This window comes from Pezoporus flaviventris, unplaced genomic scaffold (assembly GCF_033815535.1).
Source record: "Pezoporus flaviventris isolate CSIRO_AGI_PZ_B2104156 unplaced genomic scaffold, CSIRO_AGI_Pfla_v1 ptg000002l, whole genome shotgun sequence".
NCBI lineage: Eukaryota > Metazoa > Chordata > Aves > Psittaciformes > Psittacidae > Pezoporus > Pezoporus flaviventris.
In genome coordinates this window covers 26844494-26862610 of record NW_026892550.1, presented here as the reverse complement: position 1 = coordinate 26862610, position 18117 = coordinate 26844494, and the positions used below count along the sequence as shown (strand labels likewise).

At 38.8% G+C, this 18117-nt stretch overlaps 1 protein-coding gene across 2 annotated transcripts in view; it reads right to left on the bottom strand.

Moving 5' to 3' along the window:
• TRMT9B (tRNA methyltransferase 9B (putative)) overlaps window positions 1–18117 on the bottom strand; it is a 109353-nt gene that overhangs the window by 23350 nt on the left and 67886 nt on the right. Inside the window, exon 1 of one of the 2 annotated variants that reach the window (XM_061472877.1) lies at window positions 1870–1888. The exons of the other annotated variant lie outside the window; for it this stretch is intronic. The gene's annotated coding sequence lies outside the window, so the exon portion shown is untranslated. Of the gene's footprint in view, window positions 1–1869; window positions 1889–18117 lie in introns of those variants that run through there. 2 annotated transcript variants of the gene reach the window in all.

Genomic DNA, 18117 nt, shown 5'->3' with positions numbered 1-18117 from the left:
GAGTTCAGAGTGTACTGGGCCTTAAATACTGCCTTTCTCTGCTGAACTATCTACCAGAAGTACTGTGAGTATGTCAGACTTTTGATGCCCTGAGATCCCAGTAGAAACCATTTTCCTGAGGTTGGAGAGTCCTCCACTTTTTCTCCTTGTTCCCTGGGGCTCTTATTCTTCCTGTACATGCCCACGTCCTATGACTGCCAGGACAAAATAAACCAAAGCACTCATCTCAATCCAATGCATCAGGCTCTGTTTTCTCATCCATCAACCTATTTTATAGTGGGGAGGGAGGTGCATGGCAGGGAGGTTAGGTCTTCTGATCACCAAGGAGCAGAAAACACACTAAATGCACTCTAGTTAGACCCTCCCGTCCAAGCTGCATCAGAGCTAGGAACAGAGTTTTGTGTTAGTTGCATATGTGTACAGCACAAACGTCTATCTCAAATAGTCAAAAAAGGCCTGTCTTGGCAAGAAAAGCTGCTAACATCAAGGGGTCTGAATTTGAGTTCTTAATATTTCTAACCTTATTCCCATGGTATTCCTCTTGCACAGTCAATCCAGTGAAATGCTGAAAGTGTTTCTTCTGCTCCTTTGTATTTAAAAAAAGATTGATGGAAGGGAGGTTTTTTGGAAGCAGTTCTTAGAGACGGTTCATAGATTTAGTTATATTCCAGGACCTTTTTTCTGTTCCTTTACCTTTGCCTATATTTAAGTAACAGAGAGAAACGTCTCAGGCTTCATTGCAAATATCAAAGTAATTTTCTCTCCTTTCTTTGCACATTTAATTCAGTTTTATGAGAAGATATTTGGGAAAAAAAAAAAAAAGGAACAAAATAATGAAGAGAATCTTACTAAAAATAAATCTAAGCAAAGAGCATTTGTTGAGGAGTTGCAGAGTCCTCTCAGCCTGGAACAAGAGACTTAGTCAAAAATGTGTCACCACCATAACAATTAATCTAAAATTAAGTAGGAGCTTATAAAGATCTGGGAAAAACTCCTGTTATTGTTACAGGTCCCCCAGCAGGGGGGATGGGATGTGAAAATCCCTATCCGTGTATATCAACTTCTCACCAAAAGCCTCTTCCTCGACTACTTCTGCATCCACCTACTAGGAAACTCAGATCCAGCAATGCAAAAGGAAATGGAAGTGAGTGTTGAAGAACAATGACATAATGGTCTAAAGAGCCCACCTAAAGGATCTTTCTCAAGGGTCATCTCTAACTTCAAATAATATGTTGCTCACAATAGAGGGTCTCCAGCCAATGATGTGATAGCTGTCTGATTAAGAGATCAGAAAGCCTGCAAAATTTGGCTTCAGGGGGTAGAAGAACAGACTGTATATCATGTTATACCCAAAATCCACTCTCCTAAATCCCCATCCCTCCTGTGCTGTATTTCCTCCCCAGCCCACAGAATCTCAGGCGTGCATGTATATAAAAGCACCCTTAGGCTATGCTCTGGATAAGAATTAAGTCAATTAGGTGTAATGAATCTTAATCTCGTTTTTATATCTGAAACTTCCTACAAGAAGGAGAAGAATTTGGGGGAAAACCCTGAGAAGCTGCTGAACTGCTATTCCAGAGCCTTGCAGTTTGAGACTATTTGAGTTTTAGGTAGAAAAGCCTCACTCAGAAATTTCTCTTCTTCATTGCAGGCAATAGCTGCCACACAGCCTTGCCTCCGAAGACCCATGCTGGAAAGGGAGGCTCACTGCAGTCGCAGGGACAGTAAGTACTGAGTTGCTATCCTGCTGGCTAAAGGTTTCTTGGGTGGTGGTTTTAGTACTGGGAAAGGGAGATCTGGAACTGAGTGGATTTTGAAGGGAGTTGTCTGTAATTTCCAGATGCGTCTTCATCACAGGTTTCCACTTACTTGGTGACAACACTTTATTTCCTTTTTAGAAGAAATCATCCTCATAATTTCACATTTAATCTTGAAAATGCACCTTCTTTAGTTTCATAGAGCTGTAGGTTCACTCGTATCTCTGTAGTGAGATCCTAATGCCAGTAAGGTAACCCAAAAGGCACAACAGAACTTTAATAGACTTTGAAATAGTTGGTCATTTTAGGCTTACCCATACAGCTCACTTCCCAGAGACTTTCAGATTTCTCCTTTGGAAGCATGCAACACTACCAGCGGGGAGAAGAAGTTGACATGTTTCTCTATTGATGTCAGTTGGAGCTGTTAGACTTTGAAAGAGTGATCCCTGGCAGAATGGCAGGAAAAAAAACTCTAGTATAAAGATGTGGTTAAAATGTAGTCCCCCCAAAATCTTTAAACCAAAAAGATGTGTAAAATGTTCTTCTTGAGTACTGTACATTTTAGGTTATCATCTCCATGTTTTGACAGGAATTGCAACAAAGATGTGAAGGGAAATGTGTGACCTGTACCAGGGAGTGACAGAAGTTAGAGGACTGAGGTATGCTATGCACAGTGGGTTGAGCCCAAGCCCCCATTTCTTTAATCCTTGCCAATACAGATGTAGACCTAAGTCCTGTTCACCTGAAAAGAATCCTATGCCCTGCTATCACGGGCAGTGGCTCTGATACAGCTGCAGCTCAGGCATACCCACTGCTCACAACCAAAAGCTGTGTGAGACATGCCATAAACGAGATTTTTCTTTCCAGACCCAATGGAGGCCACTGAGACAATTGCTAACAGCCTGAACAAGAAGTGATAAGCTCTTGAGAGCTGCTCACCCCTGAAAAGCGGAGTTAGTTGAAACCCAGGAGGAACAAATGGAGGTGGATTAAAGCTATTGCTATATGCCTAAGAGAACAGAGTGTTGAGAAGAATGTTCCCACTCTACTTTCCTATTTTTGACAGATAGAAAATGTGTTTCTGCTTGTATAACATTATGATAGTGTATCATTCACAACCCTTACAGCTATCTCGTGACTATCTTCACACTGCAATGCAGCCTTCACATTCTCTGGATATGCTTACACAGTAAGTTTTTTGCTTCTATCAGTTCAACCACTACATATTACACTTGTCACAGAGCTGTGCACTAGTTCTGTGTCCACAGTGCAGATCTTTAGGGCTTGATAAGCATATCCGTGCACTTATACTTGGACAACACAAACGATTCCACTAAAGCAGCCAAATGGGTGCTGCCAAGCCATCTGTTTGAAGACATGCTTAGTTATATAAACTGAGTTACAAGTATTTCTTCATGGATGAAGATACCTCAGTTTAGATGGCTACAGGGAGGGGCCTGTGCACCTGAAACATCCCCGCAAGACTGGAAAATACAGTGCATCAACTGTAGAAGACTTGTGCCTTTCTCCAGCAGTTTGTGGAGGCCTGTCAGGATCCCCTAGGTCATCACAAATGGCACTGACGTCTATACTTAGACCACTGAACTGACCCCTAGTATCTTCATTTGAGTGAATATCTAAGATACCTTTAGTCAGTATGAGATCTACCTAAGACCTATTCAGGAATAGTTCAGACAGGAGTTCAGGAGTCTTGTGAGAAAGTGGTTCTTTTGTGGAGGAAGCTCACGTGAACAAACCCCTCCAGAACTCTTGCTGGTGCGCATTCAGGACGTACAATTGTCAAGGTAAAAGGATCACCCTAAAGTGCTACAAACTGTACATTCTGCTATGTACAGGCCCACCTCAAAATGACTGACTGGCTGGTCCCAGTGAAGGCAGCATATATTTCTGAGGTGACTACACAGGGAAAGTGAAACAGGTTTCTACGTTACACCGCCATGCCCCAGAAGTTTAATTTCTGTGTTATTTGTGAGGATTTTCAGGGCTCTGCAGAGCAATGGTTATCTGTTCATCTACTCTGAGCAGGAGAGATGGCAAGTTGTGACAGAATTTGCTTCACTTGGAGAAAAGTAATTGGTCAGAAACACAAGCTACTTGTTGGACAGTGGCAGGCATCTTCATGCAACCTTCTCCACTCTTAGTGACCATTATCCTGACAGGACATCCCTGATCCTTCAAGAACAGACTATATTCTCAGTCCAAGACTGCCACTAGGATAATGAAAGATAAGGAAAGACAAGGACAAGATTTTCACCCATGGAGAGGCTCTTTAATTGATACCACAGCATTAATAACATCTTCATGAGGAAAGACACAGCTAGCAAATTTTGATTTTTGCTGTTAGGAAGTTTTATCCATCTGGCCCCATTTAGTCGGTAATATGCCACTGTTGTGCTGCTTCACTGATTCCCTTTGCTTCCACAAAGTAAATGTAAGTGCAAGTGTTCAAATCTAGCTAACCTTCCTGTCAGAGAAAACAAGGCTTCATGGAGAGAAAAGCAACATCAAAATAGCACAAGGTCATCAGCCAAGAGGAGAACTGTCATTCCTGTGACAACCAGATCACCTTCCCTCAGAACTAAGGTGCAATATCCGATATCTTCATCTGCCTTCAGCTTCTTCTTAGACAAGCAGCCCTTTCTTAGCAGGAGATGCCTCAAATCAGCATGCAGCCAAGGAAAAGCCATGATATAAAATTGTACTACAGAACTGGGTGCATTCCTTTCTACTTATGCATATACTTGTGATGATTATGCTCCCTTCTACAACAAGGAGCAACTCTACCATCTGGAGTCAGGTACACAATTTGTTTAAGTATCTTTGAATGTTTGATATTTTGTACAAAGTCTGTCAAAGAACTTGTGAAATATAAACATTTACATCACACATATCACTTACTGCTTTCTCTCTCTTGTGTGAGAAGGGTTTATTTGTAAATATTTTTATTTTCCTTTATCTGTGTTCTTTCAAAACTATAACACCTCTACATTAGAAGACTCCCTAGAATTTAAAATTTAAATATAACAGAGACATTACAACTCTTCGAGTTTTTCTTCAGCCTACACAAATTCTCAAGCCTAATATTTAAAGAACTGCTCCTTCTGGCAACATTGAAGCATTTCAGTTTATTAGCCTTCTCATTCCAGGAATTTCAGAGAAGCAATTTTAGCAAATTAAATCCCATGAGCAGACATCAAAAGATATTTGATTTGTCATCTTGGTAAAAGTTTTAAATGATAAATGCAGAATTCTGTTCACTTCCATTGTCAATAATTTTAATTTGTTAAGAATTTAAGAGAATACTAGTAGACTCATTCCTTAGCAGTTTATTTGCCAATATTTTGTTATTAAACAAAAGTAGGACCTTCTCTGATGGATTCACCTCTGTTAATTTAGTACCTAAAGCCACCTATCTAACCAGGTGTACTTACCTACCTAAGAGTCCAGACTCCCACATGTATAGCAGAGATCCAGACAGTTCCACAAAGCAGTTTGTCCCACTCTAACAAAGGTGGGATGACTTGCCTCCCAGGTCTCATACTGTCCTCATACTGTCTGCTAAAAGGCTAATTCAACAAACTAAATCGGAGCACATACTTAATGTTTAGATGACTATGGTTAATTAAGAGGAATATAGCCCCAACAAAGCTAAGTGATCTGACTAAGAGATGATTAAGGGCAAGACTAGTATTTTATTCTTCTTCCCAAACCAGAAATATAGCCAAGAGCAAATGCAGAGTCAGATTTCACTATCACCACTCGCGTTCAGTAGTGCTTTGTTGTTGAACAAGTTGTTACTGGGCACCAATCCAAACCTGCCTAAAGAAATTTAATATAAGTTAAGCAAAATCAGGCTGTTTGATACTGAATATATATTACTGACATATTCTGTCTTTGAATGATTAAAGGGAGAGACCGAGGTGTTTACCCAAGAACCAAAAAGTAGACTCTTTGTCAATGACAACTGGTTGTGTAATGTATCTGATGTTCTGGACATGAGTCCCAAGTTTCCCTTGCTGTGTATAGTGCTATATATCTTCTGATTACAAGCCTGAAGAAGCGCTTCAGCTAGTTCAGATACTTAAATTTTAGATCTAATGCCCACGTTTTAACATGCAATGAAAACGTGCGGCTCCTAAATCAGTTACAGTAACGCATGAAGGCACTCTTTGCCATCTCTGCCTGATTTGTCCCTCAGATCAACAAAAAACCTTTCAGAACATTGAGATCTACTAAAATACATGCCTCTGCAAAATATGCCCCTTTAGAGACCCAGAAGAGGTGGCCTGATCTATAAGAAAATCTTACATTCTACCCAAAAAAGAAGGTGAAGTGGTACATACCCCTTTTTATGAAGGACCATCTGAAAAAAGAAAATATAATAACCATAAAGCCTAGACAGAGGTTATTCTCCTTGACCATAAGACGAATGCCACTGTCTGACCAAAAGAACAGGCTTTGCTGTCATTACTTGTTGATGCGGCAAGTTTAGCCTATTTTTCTGTTAGAAAGGAAAGAATGTGGCAAACAAATTTTTCTCTTTGTGAACAACAGAAACATGGGGAAATATCACATTCTTTGGTCATTATTGTTCAAAGCAGTTTAATCAGAAAAATCAGTCACCTACAAAGCTATCTACAGATGCATGAGTAATTTCATTGTAGACAGCTATGTTCACTAAGCATAAAAAGGCATCAGTGACAAAGAAAGAAACAAGAGAAGCAGTGTGTGAGTCTTCTCATCTTCTAGCCAGTTCCCACATTTCTCTAAGAGTTTTCTTCAGTATTTCTGGAAGAAGCAACAACTCCAGTTGTAGCTGCAGGTAAAAATGGCTATTTTTAGGGTCTGACAGAACAGTTCTGTTCTAACTTCCTCTCCCTCAGGTGTTTTCTGAGGGACAACCTTTTGTCCTACAGTTTTAGGCTGCCTTTTCAACCCTTGCTTCCTACCACAAAAGTGCAAGGCTGCATTTTCATGAACGGCCATTGCTCTTGGAACCAAGTCATTTGTTTTCGACTTGGCCAGTCAACATATTTTCAAATCCCTAAAGGCCCTGCCATCATTATCTAACCTCTTCGTTCACCATCTTGAGCAGAATTGCAACAGACAGGGTTTAATTTACTTACCACACGCATAGGTATACTGCATTCAACACATAAGCTGGCTCACTTAAATCCTCGTCTAGGTAACTTTACAGTGAACCTCAGGAGACAGTACAGACATAACCACAAAGCTAGACATAAGCACAAAGCTTTCTTTTCAGCACTCTGTGTCAGAGGAGAGTATTGAAAACCAGCTTTACTGAATCCCTGAGCATGAAGCTAAACTTCTGAAACAGAGGGATTAGGCTTTTCCAGGAAACTGACTGTGGATAAAGAGCCAAATAGTTCAGATCTGGAAATCTAAATCCTAAGGAAAGGTATATTTTTTTCCCCACAACCCATTATTCACATCTTGCAGAAGCTAGCTGAGGACAAGAATCATGTGTTATCTTCTATGAACGCCATCCTTATGTGCTTAAATCTCACCATATGGATGAGCTCTGGCAGATGCCAAACTGCTACTGCTATGAGACAGATGAATGTCTGAAAGAGCGGAGCTTTCAATGACGAGCACTACAACACCTACATCTGCCTCAAGGAAGCAACCCCTCTGTATTCTTAGCCAAAGTCCCTTTGTTAAGGGATGCTGTTTTCTATCTTCATTTCACACTGTTCTCTGCCAGAGTATTAGACTAAATTTCCTGTCTTGCCCCATTATGAAAGCTTCCTCTTAAAGCTAACTTTAGCATCTTAGCAAAAGATACATCTTTTTATAATTGATATCCAGCAACTAGAGTTTTACACTTCAGTTTCATTTTATTGCTTCTATAAAAGTATCTGAAAGAGTTAACGATATAAATATTTTAAATAAAATACAAGACATTAATCATCTGCCTTATTTTATGCTAGAAATTATGCAACTAATTACAATGGAAAATTAGCTACCAGTGTATCTGAGTCATTCTCCACAATGTTATCAAAGTTAGTAACAGCCTTACTGGGACTGTCCAGGGAATAAGAAATGCTCATTATATTGTCTGCCTCTGACTGGTCTGATAGTACTTTACAAAAATAAAAACCTATTGTATGTAGCCTATTTAAATCTAACATAATTGGGCTGCACGAACAAAAGTTTAGAAAAACGCTAGTGTGGGATTTGCTATTAAAAGAATCTTGGAAGCTAATCCAAACAAAGAATAATCTTTAAAAATATGTGCTTGATTGTTTTTTCAAGCTCTTCTGATTGATTTGGCATGCGGGGGAGTACAGAATTATAACCACTGTAAAGAAGCTGTCTTGAACAGAAACTGACATTCCTGACAAATTGGTTTGCCTTTTTTTCCTTTTAATGTCCAACAGATATGAAGATAAATATGTAATGAAAGTCCTTAGACCTTTTTATGAGACTAGCCTGGAACCGATGGTCTAATGGGATTCATTCTTTCTTAAACAAAAGAAGAAATCAGACCTTATACGCCATCTGCCATTCAAGCCAGTATTTTCTTTGCCCAGACTCAACCAAAGCAGCCAGAATTCCTAATCTGACTAATTTTCCTTGATAGCTTACCAGATGCACACACAGCATTTTTCAGAGGAGAGAAGCAGTAAAGAAGACTTTTAATTGCAGTATGCTATGGTTTACATGTAAGCAATGAGCAGGACAGCCTTTTTTTAAAATACCCAAAACCTTCTTGATTCAAAGTGTGACAATTACTAGATACATGCAGCAGCTGTTTCTCAAACTGAGGAAAGGGTCTCAACAGGTCATACTCCTAAAATCCTCCACAATTGAGACAGTTTGAGAACAAAGAGGTAAAGAAGCTTATAAATACAGGAGGTAATGAGGATGCTGCAGCTAACTCATGGAAAACTGAACGTTATATGGAACTAGGTCTCAGTACCTACACCATACCTCATGTATGAGATATGTTTCAGTTTCCTGGCAGCTGAGGATCTGCTGGAACCCTGCTAGTGGTGGAGACTACACAGGCTCTTTCAAACACACAATATAGCACCAAATTTACATACTGTATTCGATTTAAAAAGAAAAAAATAAAAAAGCCATAGAAAGAAAGAAAGATGTCAGTTTGGCCGTGTCTGCACCATAAAGTTCTTGAGAGTTATTCCAATGCTTTTTACAATATTTGCATTCTATTCTCTGTCCCCTGTTTTAAGAAATTCTATGGTTCTTTCTCATTGGACATTGTCTGGGAATTACTATTGGGTTCCTATCAAAGTTTTTTGTAACATATCCAGGAATTTATTGAAAGCCCTGAAAGAAACTTCAGCAGTACTCAAACTAAACAGCAAGGCAAATACATAACAGCAAGATATTACAGAGCCTCAGTGCTCATCTAGTACCTTATCTGCACCTTCTCTAGTCTCCAAAAAATGTAAGCAAACCCAATGACAATTGTGTCTCAACAGCATCTAATGCCATTAAATATCGCTGGCTAAATTCACGAGAAGAAAAGGTCTCCCATGCAACCTCTTACACAGAAGCCAACTTAGCTCTCTCAGACTTCACATATTGTTAAAAAGAACATTGCTTAAAAAGAACAAACACTTTTATACAACAAGTGCCTGGGTAGCTTCAGGAGTTCAGGAGGTAGGAGAGATGTGCACGAGTAATGTACAAAGCCAGTGCTGCAGTCACATGGGCATCACTGCTTTGTAGTTCCCAGCACACTGACTGGGGCCATAGGGCTACTTCAAGCCTATTCTGTGCATTAACACATCAGTGTCTAAGCTCAAAAGCAAAGTATACAAACAGTCATCGCCTTTCCCTTCAAGGGTACAAGATCACCACTTTGTTCTCATTCCTCTTTGAGCTTCAGAGTTGTCACTGTCGAACACTCTCTGGCAGGTCTGCAAGGGCCAGCACTGAACTCCAGCTGCTTCCAAGCTGGAGCTGGGTTGAGCTCATTCAAAGACATCTGTGTGTCTCTGTGCTACACCTCGCACCTTGAGAATACATTTGATCAGCAAGGAGCCAGCTAGCATCCAGCTGGGCGTCACAGCTCAGGCTCTGCTCCAATGCAAAGCATCTGTTCTGCTCCAGATGAGTGTCCCCCAAATCAGAACAGCTGTACTCTTGTGACAGTCATCTCAAGTGCTTGCACAAATACACTGCAAGTCAACCCACCAGTGAATAACAGAGGCAAAAACAACACATCATTTCATCCCAGCTCCCTATTGTCCCATGTTTCTGACATATACATCCTTTTAAAATCAACTGGCCTCAGGCTACCTTATGGGATTTAGGTCCCAATTCAGGTTGTGTCTAGACTAGCTATACACAAATAGTAGAGTCTGTGGCCTCTCTCAGAAATGTGCTTGTCACAAAACATCTGTTTCCTCCCACAGACCCAAGAAAAAGCTCCCAGCCAAAGAGAAGGAGCTCACAAATTAAAATGAAATACTGTATCAGGCTTCAGAATGCCTTCATTGAAGAACTGGGCAGGAGGCAGCAGATTCCTTCCCTCTGTTTCTCCAACATGTCACACTACATGTGTGGCTTATAAGGATGCTGGGGAGGGACTCTTCATTGGCGACTGTAGTAATAAGACAAGGGATAATGGGTTCAAATTTAAACAGGGGAAGTTTAGACTAGATATAAGGAAGAAGTTCTTTACCGTGAGGGTGGTGAGGCACTGGAATGGATTGCCCAGGGAACCTGTGAATGCTCCATCCCTGGCAGTGTTCAAGTCCAGGTTGGACAGAGCCTTGGATGAGATGGTTTAGTGTGAGGTGTCCCTGCCCACGGCTGGGGGGTTGGAACTTGATGATCTTAAGGTCCTTTCCAACCTTAACTATTCTGTGATTCTATGTGGATAAATGTACTGCAATCCTACAGTATGGACACAAGGCCACATTTAGTGATCAGAGGAATATTCCAAAGTCAAAACACACCAGTAAATATTCTTGCTGATTTTTGTATTTCAAAGCATAAGGAAGGCACAGAACTAAGTTTTGAAAGTTTAGATTTACTCTCTGCTCCTCTTCAAACCCCCTGAAGTCGTAACTACCAACACTGGAGAAATAACTACCAATGTTAAAGGACTAAAAAGTTTCAGTCATGATCTTAGCTCTAACTGTTGAATGACAGTCACTCCTCAAGTGAAGCAGTTCATGTGCACAAAGATTTTCATGTGTATACGCTTTGCAGTCACAATTTACTGTGTGAGGCATCCTAGTGCATAAGCATCTCCTGTTCAAATCCTTTTAGCAGTTGTGTGAACAGCTGTTAGCATGATCAGAGGACACTTACTTCCTGAGTTATTTTCAGTGTTCTGCAGAACAGAAATGCTATTACAAGAAGATAGCAAAAACATTATGAAAATGAGTCATTAGACCTAGAGTTGCAGGTGATACACACTGAGAAACATTCGAATGTATTTCTAGTGTGCATCGTGGTAACTGCTGCCTTCCTGGGGAAAAACTGTGATACTTGCAGCATGATTATAACAACAGGACTCTTAAAGTTACTGGTTTTTCCATTACTATGGTTCTCCCACACAAGTTTTGAAAATACCCAGGGTTCTACTGAGTTACATGAAATTCCCTTTAGATGGCAATCTTCAAGAGATTTCAAGGCAAGATGGGCATTTTTTTGAAGTCTGTGCTTACAGATATGAAAAATGTTTTGCCTCATAGCCCTCCTTTAGCTGTGCTGCTTAATTTCAGGGCTCAGTGCTGCTATTATCAACTAAATTGCATGTTGTATCTACTTTAATAAAAACAACTAAATCTTCTGGAATGGAGATATTCAAGCACCTCTAAATTATATAGGGTCTTTGTTCTCATTATACTGACATGGCTCCCTTAGGCCCCTAAATACTGAGAAGAAATAAGTACTAATATTTAATATTCCCGTGACTTGATCTTGCACATACAGCCCCTGTGTCCCTACCTATCCCTCTGTAAACCAGAGAGAACTGCATTGAGAACAGCGGGGCTAGGATATGACCTCCCACTGCTTCTGTTGCATCTGTGAAGTTAATTAAGAATTTACCTTCTAATAAAGATGTCTATATATCTGATCCACAGACATTTTGCCTTTGTCATTATATCTAATACAATTTACAAAAATACATTTTTTGAGCTGTAGATGAATAAATGTTGGTGTTGTTGACCTGCTGCCATGTTAAAACACCCGGAGTTCCATGATAAAAAAATGTCAAGAGAATTATCCACTGCACACCAGCTTTATATACTGCAGCTGGCAGCACATTAATAGTCTTCAGTTCCTCTGCTGGAAAAATCATGCAGTTATTTTCATGGATGTACATAAGAATCTTCAATAATCGTCATAAATCCTTGACAATATCCATAAATACAGAAATCATCAAGCAGAACCCAGAGTAAAGTACAAGGTTCACAAACAGGTTAAAGAATGAGTTCATTTTTAATGGACTTTCAAAGAGACTTCACAGAAATGTAATAAACAGAATACTTCCAAACGCTGCAACCATAGACAACAAATGACAGTTTAAACTGAAGAATCAATCATTCCTATTGTAGCTCCTTGGCTGGAATAAAACTGGTGGTTCCATAACCAAGCTGAAATACGGGGATCAGGACTTGCCCAACACTTGCCAGGTTTACAAAAATTCTCTATATCAGCTTACCTTTCGGTCAAATTATTCTCAGATTGCACAAATCTGACATAGGGTCAACAATATTTCCAAGTGTGTTTTGAAAAACAACACTTGAAAATGTATCAAATATAAATAAGCATTGTAGATTACTTTACCTTGGAAGTTTGGCATTATCTGGCAAAAGTAAATTGTGTCTCCCATGAACATATCCAGCACTGAGCATGAGGCAGAGTAAGCAGCTTTCTGTGGAAGCCAAAGACAACCTGATTTGTCTGTTAATTTCTCTACCCATACTTTGCAAAGACCAAATTATTTTACCCAGATAAACTGTGACTGGTACAAGATTGACGATCAGCAGGAGAAATGGCTTTAAATACATTGATATGTGAAAAAAATACCCATTATTATTGCTACATAACACATCAACCATAACGATACACTATGTAATGCTAACACATCATTGCACAGTATCTATCGTCTTCATTTAATATGCAATTTTCATGTCACATGGATGTAAAGAAATAAACAAGCAGTGATAATCTAACATCATTTCATCCTAGCTGAGGAAGACTTGGTTCACTTGTTTAAGACACTGCAGCTAGTGACATTTATTTTCTTTGGACAGGCCAAGATCCAACTAATTCTTCATATTACTGTAAATATATTGGATAATACTTGAACAAAATTACTGTCAATTGGAACTGTCAATTGGAAATCTAAATCCAGACAAGTCAAAGAATTAAAATCCAGCATATCGTAAAGAAATCCCTCCTACATGGATTCATTACTGTTCTATTGGGAACTTTGGTTGATCAGAAAGTCCTGAAACTATCCTTTTCCATTTGTAAAACTACTCTCATGCGCCATACTATGCTGGGGTGACTCAGATATTATCAATGAAGTTATTACAAATTCTTGAGTTTCTGTATTATTTCTAATAACTTTACATAGCTTTTCAGTAGAAATCCACATGATAAGAGTAACTTCTTATTTTATTTTAGATTATCATACGGAATTAGAGTGCAGTAGAGAATTATGCACTTCTAAATCCTAGTACCAGCAACTTGGTTTATATTCTGAGCTCATTCTGTCATATACTTTCCATTGGAGGGTTTCTGAGGGGTCCTCGATGCCTAGAGATAACTCACTCTTAAATATTTCAGTACTTAATGAATGAGATCCTGCCTGCACTAAAGTAAAATATAAAATTATTTTGACTTTAAAAGGGACAGATTTTAGCCCAACATAGAAGGCATGGCATGTAATTCCTCTCTGGTATAATTAGAGAACAGAAATATAACCTCCAATAATAATTAGGGAACCCCTAACTCAAAGTCAATTTGGTCTCACTAATATGCTTCCTTATGTGAATTTATAATTTAAAATAATCAAACACAATAAATAATACTAGTTCTGAACGTTCCACAATTTTTTTTAAGTTCTACTGCAGTTTGCAGGAAGTAAGTAGGAAAAAGAGAGGAAAAAGGCTCAAATAGACTACGGATGTAACACCCACAAGGGAAGGTAAGACCAAATAACTCTTAACACTTAGATGCCTTAAAGTAATTTCAAAGTGAAGAGAAAATTATGCCCTATTAGGTTTATTTAACATTGTGAAAATGGCCTAAAATATACCAAAAAACCACAGGAAGGTTTGCCCTTGGCATCACAACTACAAAACATGTTCAGCCTGTAAGAACTGTAACAGTTGGAAAAATAATGAAGACATAAGAGTGGAAAGGAAAGAGCTGAAAAACTGAGTGGGGGAGGTTTCATTAATATTCATTTTACATCAGAACATCATGGGTATTTTGTTATAGCATTGCAAGTCCTGGGCTTCCATTCAAGTGTGAGAGTTGACGATAGCTGAGCTAGCCAAGAGACCATACTGGCAACCTTGGATTAGACTGTTTCAAAAAGAGCACAATTTGAAATATCATTTACCATGTGATTTCCTTTTCTCAACTTAAAAGCCCACCCATCTAAAAAGGGACAAGCTCAATTTCAAAACAAAATCATTTGCAAGTTGCCTTTAAGTACACCATTAACTCCTGTTCTAACATAAGAGTCTCATGTAAGCTTAGCTGCTGCTTCTATTAGCTCTCCTACATAAATTATCTCTCTTCTGGAAGAACAAGGACAATAAATGCTTGTATATTCGATGATGATTTTCCCTTTCATGGTGGGGAGGCTCTGCAACTGAAGTTAAAGAAACTGGGTTTAGTTTGATTTGGGACTCCTTTTGTCTTCTAAAAACCTCCTGGACTTCCAACTCTTGTGTAAGTGGTCGCACAAAATGTCTACCAAGATTAAAACAGAGCTCCCAAGCAATGCTTGTTGGTAGACCCTGTAACCCTAATACTGCAACACTCTGGTTGGATGGTTGAGGTAAAATAATACACCTGTCTTGACCCAAAAGTGGTTATACTCAGATTCTTCACACCACAAAAAATGTTGGAGTGTAATCACATTTTATTCTCTGTAGCTTGTAGTCCACCCTCATAACTGGATTTCACACACACGCCACCCCTCAAAGAGCATGGACATGTTCAAACAGGAAATAATTCAGGACAGTCAGTCCTATGCACTGTTTCATGCAGCAGACCAAATGACATCATTACAGTAACTTTATTGCTATCTATCCAACTCCATCTATTTCAATAAAGCTGTCAATTTAGATGCTGTAGCAATCTTTGTCTTGAATAGGCAACTTCTAGGCTAAGAGCCCCAGCTGGAGTAAAGCAATATAATAACAAAATTTACAAATTTATTCTTTTTCATGTAGGAATGACAACCATGGCTACACTAGTTCAGAAATCAGAAGCTGAAAAATCACAAGTCTTTTTGTCCTGGGTTCAGTTATTTTTCTCCTTCCTAGTAGCTGGTGCAGTGCTGTATTTCAGCTTTAGTCTGACAGCAGAGCTGATAACACACCAGTGTTGTAGTTTTGTATTCTCTCCCTTTGTTATTTCCCTTATCATTATCATTATTAGGAGCAGCTTTATATTATACTTGAGTTACTGGACAGTTCTGATCTCAACCCATAGGATTTATATTCTTTCGATTCTCCTCCTCATCCTGCAGGGAGTGAGGAAAGAAGTGGGGGGAGTAAGCAAGCGGCTGCATGATGCTGAGTTACCCGCTGGGCTTAAACCACAACACTATTACATGTTTTCTTATTTATTTTAATGCATTTGAAACACAAGATGCACCTCAGAAAAGAAGCTTAAATAACTACATAGTATTTAAGGTCCAAAGTTGCCATGTGGCATAACCTGCAATGTTAACTATTTATGAAAAATAAATTTTTAAGAGGGAAAATGTGTTCAAACTTCAAGATTTTGAAGTTAAATGGGTATTTTAGGCTATACATGAAAAATGATGATACATAAACACAACTGTACTTTCCCACTTTTAATAGAAGGTATTACCTCACTAGGAACTTGGCTTTAGCCTCCTGTCAGATAGCTTTCATCCTTTCTGGATGTGTGGATCACTGTAATTTTTCAACTGAAGCACAAATACCTTTAAAAATCTTCTATGACATAGTGTTCAGAGAACACCAGAAGCAATATGATCACACCCCTCTGGACATCACAGGCTAAATTCCATCTACTTCTCTAACAAGCCCTATTACTTGTGATACACCAAATCTCCTACCTCATAAAACATTCAGTTTATCATCCACACCAGTAAAAATCTGATATTACATCTGAGTGTAGGTTTGCTTGGGTTTCATTCTCGGATACTAGTTTTGTGGTGCTATTTTTTAGACTGAAGGTGCGTATTACGAACTGATGATATTTTCCTGGAACTTATGTGCCATAATCAAGTCACCTTTCAGTTATTTCATAATCTTTAATTACACCATTGTAAGACATTATCTCTAATTTTCAAATACTTGTTTCAGTTCTCTGGGGCCTCACTATATTTTTCTTTGTAAACACTATAATTCTATTAACAGTTTACAATTATTTTACCAGTCACATAGACTTCTTCACTTTACCTGAATTTTCTCAGGTACTCCATGAGTCCCTAGCAATAATAGCAAACATTTGTGGAAAACAAACAAAACAATGTATATGTCATTGATACTGTTAGGACAGACTTAGGTGATCAAGTCCAGGTCTCAGTCACATAAATTCACCAAGAAGCAGTCCAATTGACTGCACCTTTTTATCTCATTTTCCCTCTATTTTCCTACATTTGTTCCTTTCCAGCCCACCTTGTCACTCCTTTCTCTTGCCTTCAGTCCTTCCCCCAGGCAACCCCTAGGAAGTGTGACACAGTCCTGCAGCTGTCCTAAAACAAACATTTTACTCAGTCCCTGAATTCTCTCTCCCTATTCCCCACAGCAATTTTTTAGGCAATTGCTCTGTTCAATTTACATGGCTTTCTAGGAAGAGAGGTTTTGATTGATTCCTCTGCATAGGCTTCAGGCCAGGGCCAATGGGATATCACTTTCCTTTGATGGTCTCTAGGAATAAGCTCTTTTCCACTGATCAGTGCAGCAGGGTTCCCCCACCCACCACTGTTCCTCCATTTCTTACTGTTTTTTTTCTGTTTGATTACCCTTTAGTCAGACATCCTAAAAACTCCTATTTGTAAATGACAGACGCTGCAATTATCACTGCATTTTGAGTATTTGTCATGAAGATATTTTTCAAGTTTGCTCCCTTTTGGTCCAAGGTCACTGATTTTCTGTCAAATTGGGCCACTCCTTTTGTTGGTTGGGTTGGTTTTTTTTTTCACAGGAACTCTACAAAATTTCCCATCAGAAGGACATAGTAATAGCTGGAATTAAAAAAAAAAACAAACAGCTTTTCAAGACCAGTGAAATTTTATTTGTCTATTCTACTAACTTAATGGACTTACAAACTCATCATTGAAAATAACATTTTGATTCAGAAATCACAATGGATCCATTTCTGTCCACATAACAGGCTGGAAAGAGAGTATGAAATTATATAATGTGGAGGAATTCAAAAAACTTTTTCTTTTGAACAAAGAAAAGGTATCAAGATAGACTAGTAAGACTGGGCAAAATAGCTTTGAATGGACATATTCTGAGAGATATTTTTTAAAATATACAGTTTTGTCACAATGTAGAAAAGCAGGAATAGCATGCAAGGCAGACTACAGTTTAGAGTTGCTGCCCTACACTTTCGTCAAACTTGAAGAAAATGGGGTAAAACTGAATTATAAACTGTCTTTTGCTAAGAGCATTAATATTTAAAATATGGAATGCAAATAAGAATGAGAAGACATTAGTCTCTGTTCTTCTACAAAGATTGCAGGTAATTAAATAATGTCCATTCCAATTCCATTTCAAAAGATACTTTTTCTCTTTTCCACTACACTTGACATCCCTTGTCTCCTACTCTCTACCTTTTAAACCCTTCTTCAGTTTCTATTTAACATTCTTTTTGCCTTTTTTTTTTCCCAGCACCATCTATTCCCATTATCCACACATTCTTTCCTTCTCCCATCTCCTTCTCCTACACTGCATAGCTAAATATAGCCAGAGCAAGCAAGGACCTTCCCCTCCCATACATCAAATAATGGTGGCAAGGCTTGATTCCTTGAAGTGTCATGCAATACATGGCAAGACAACTGTAAAAATAATAAAAACCAATCACTGATATCCATATCCAAGTGCCTGTTGACATCCTCCTTTTGCCTTTCCAAACAGTCTCT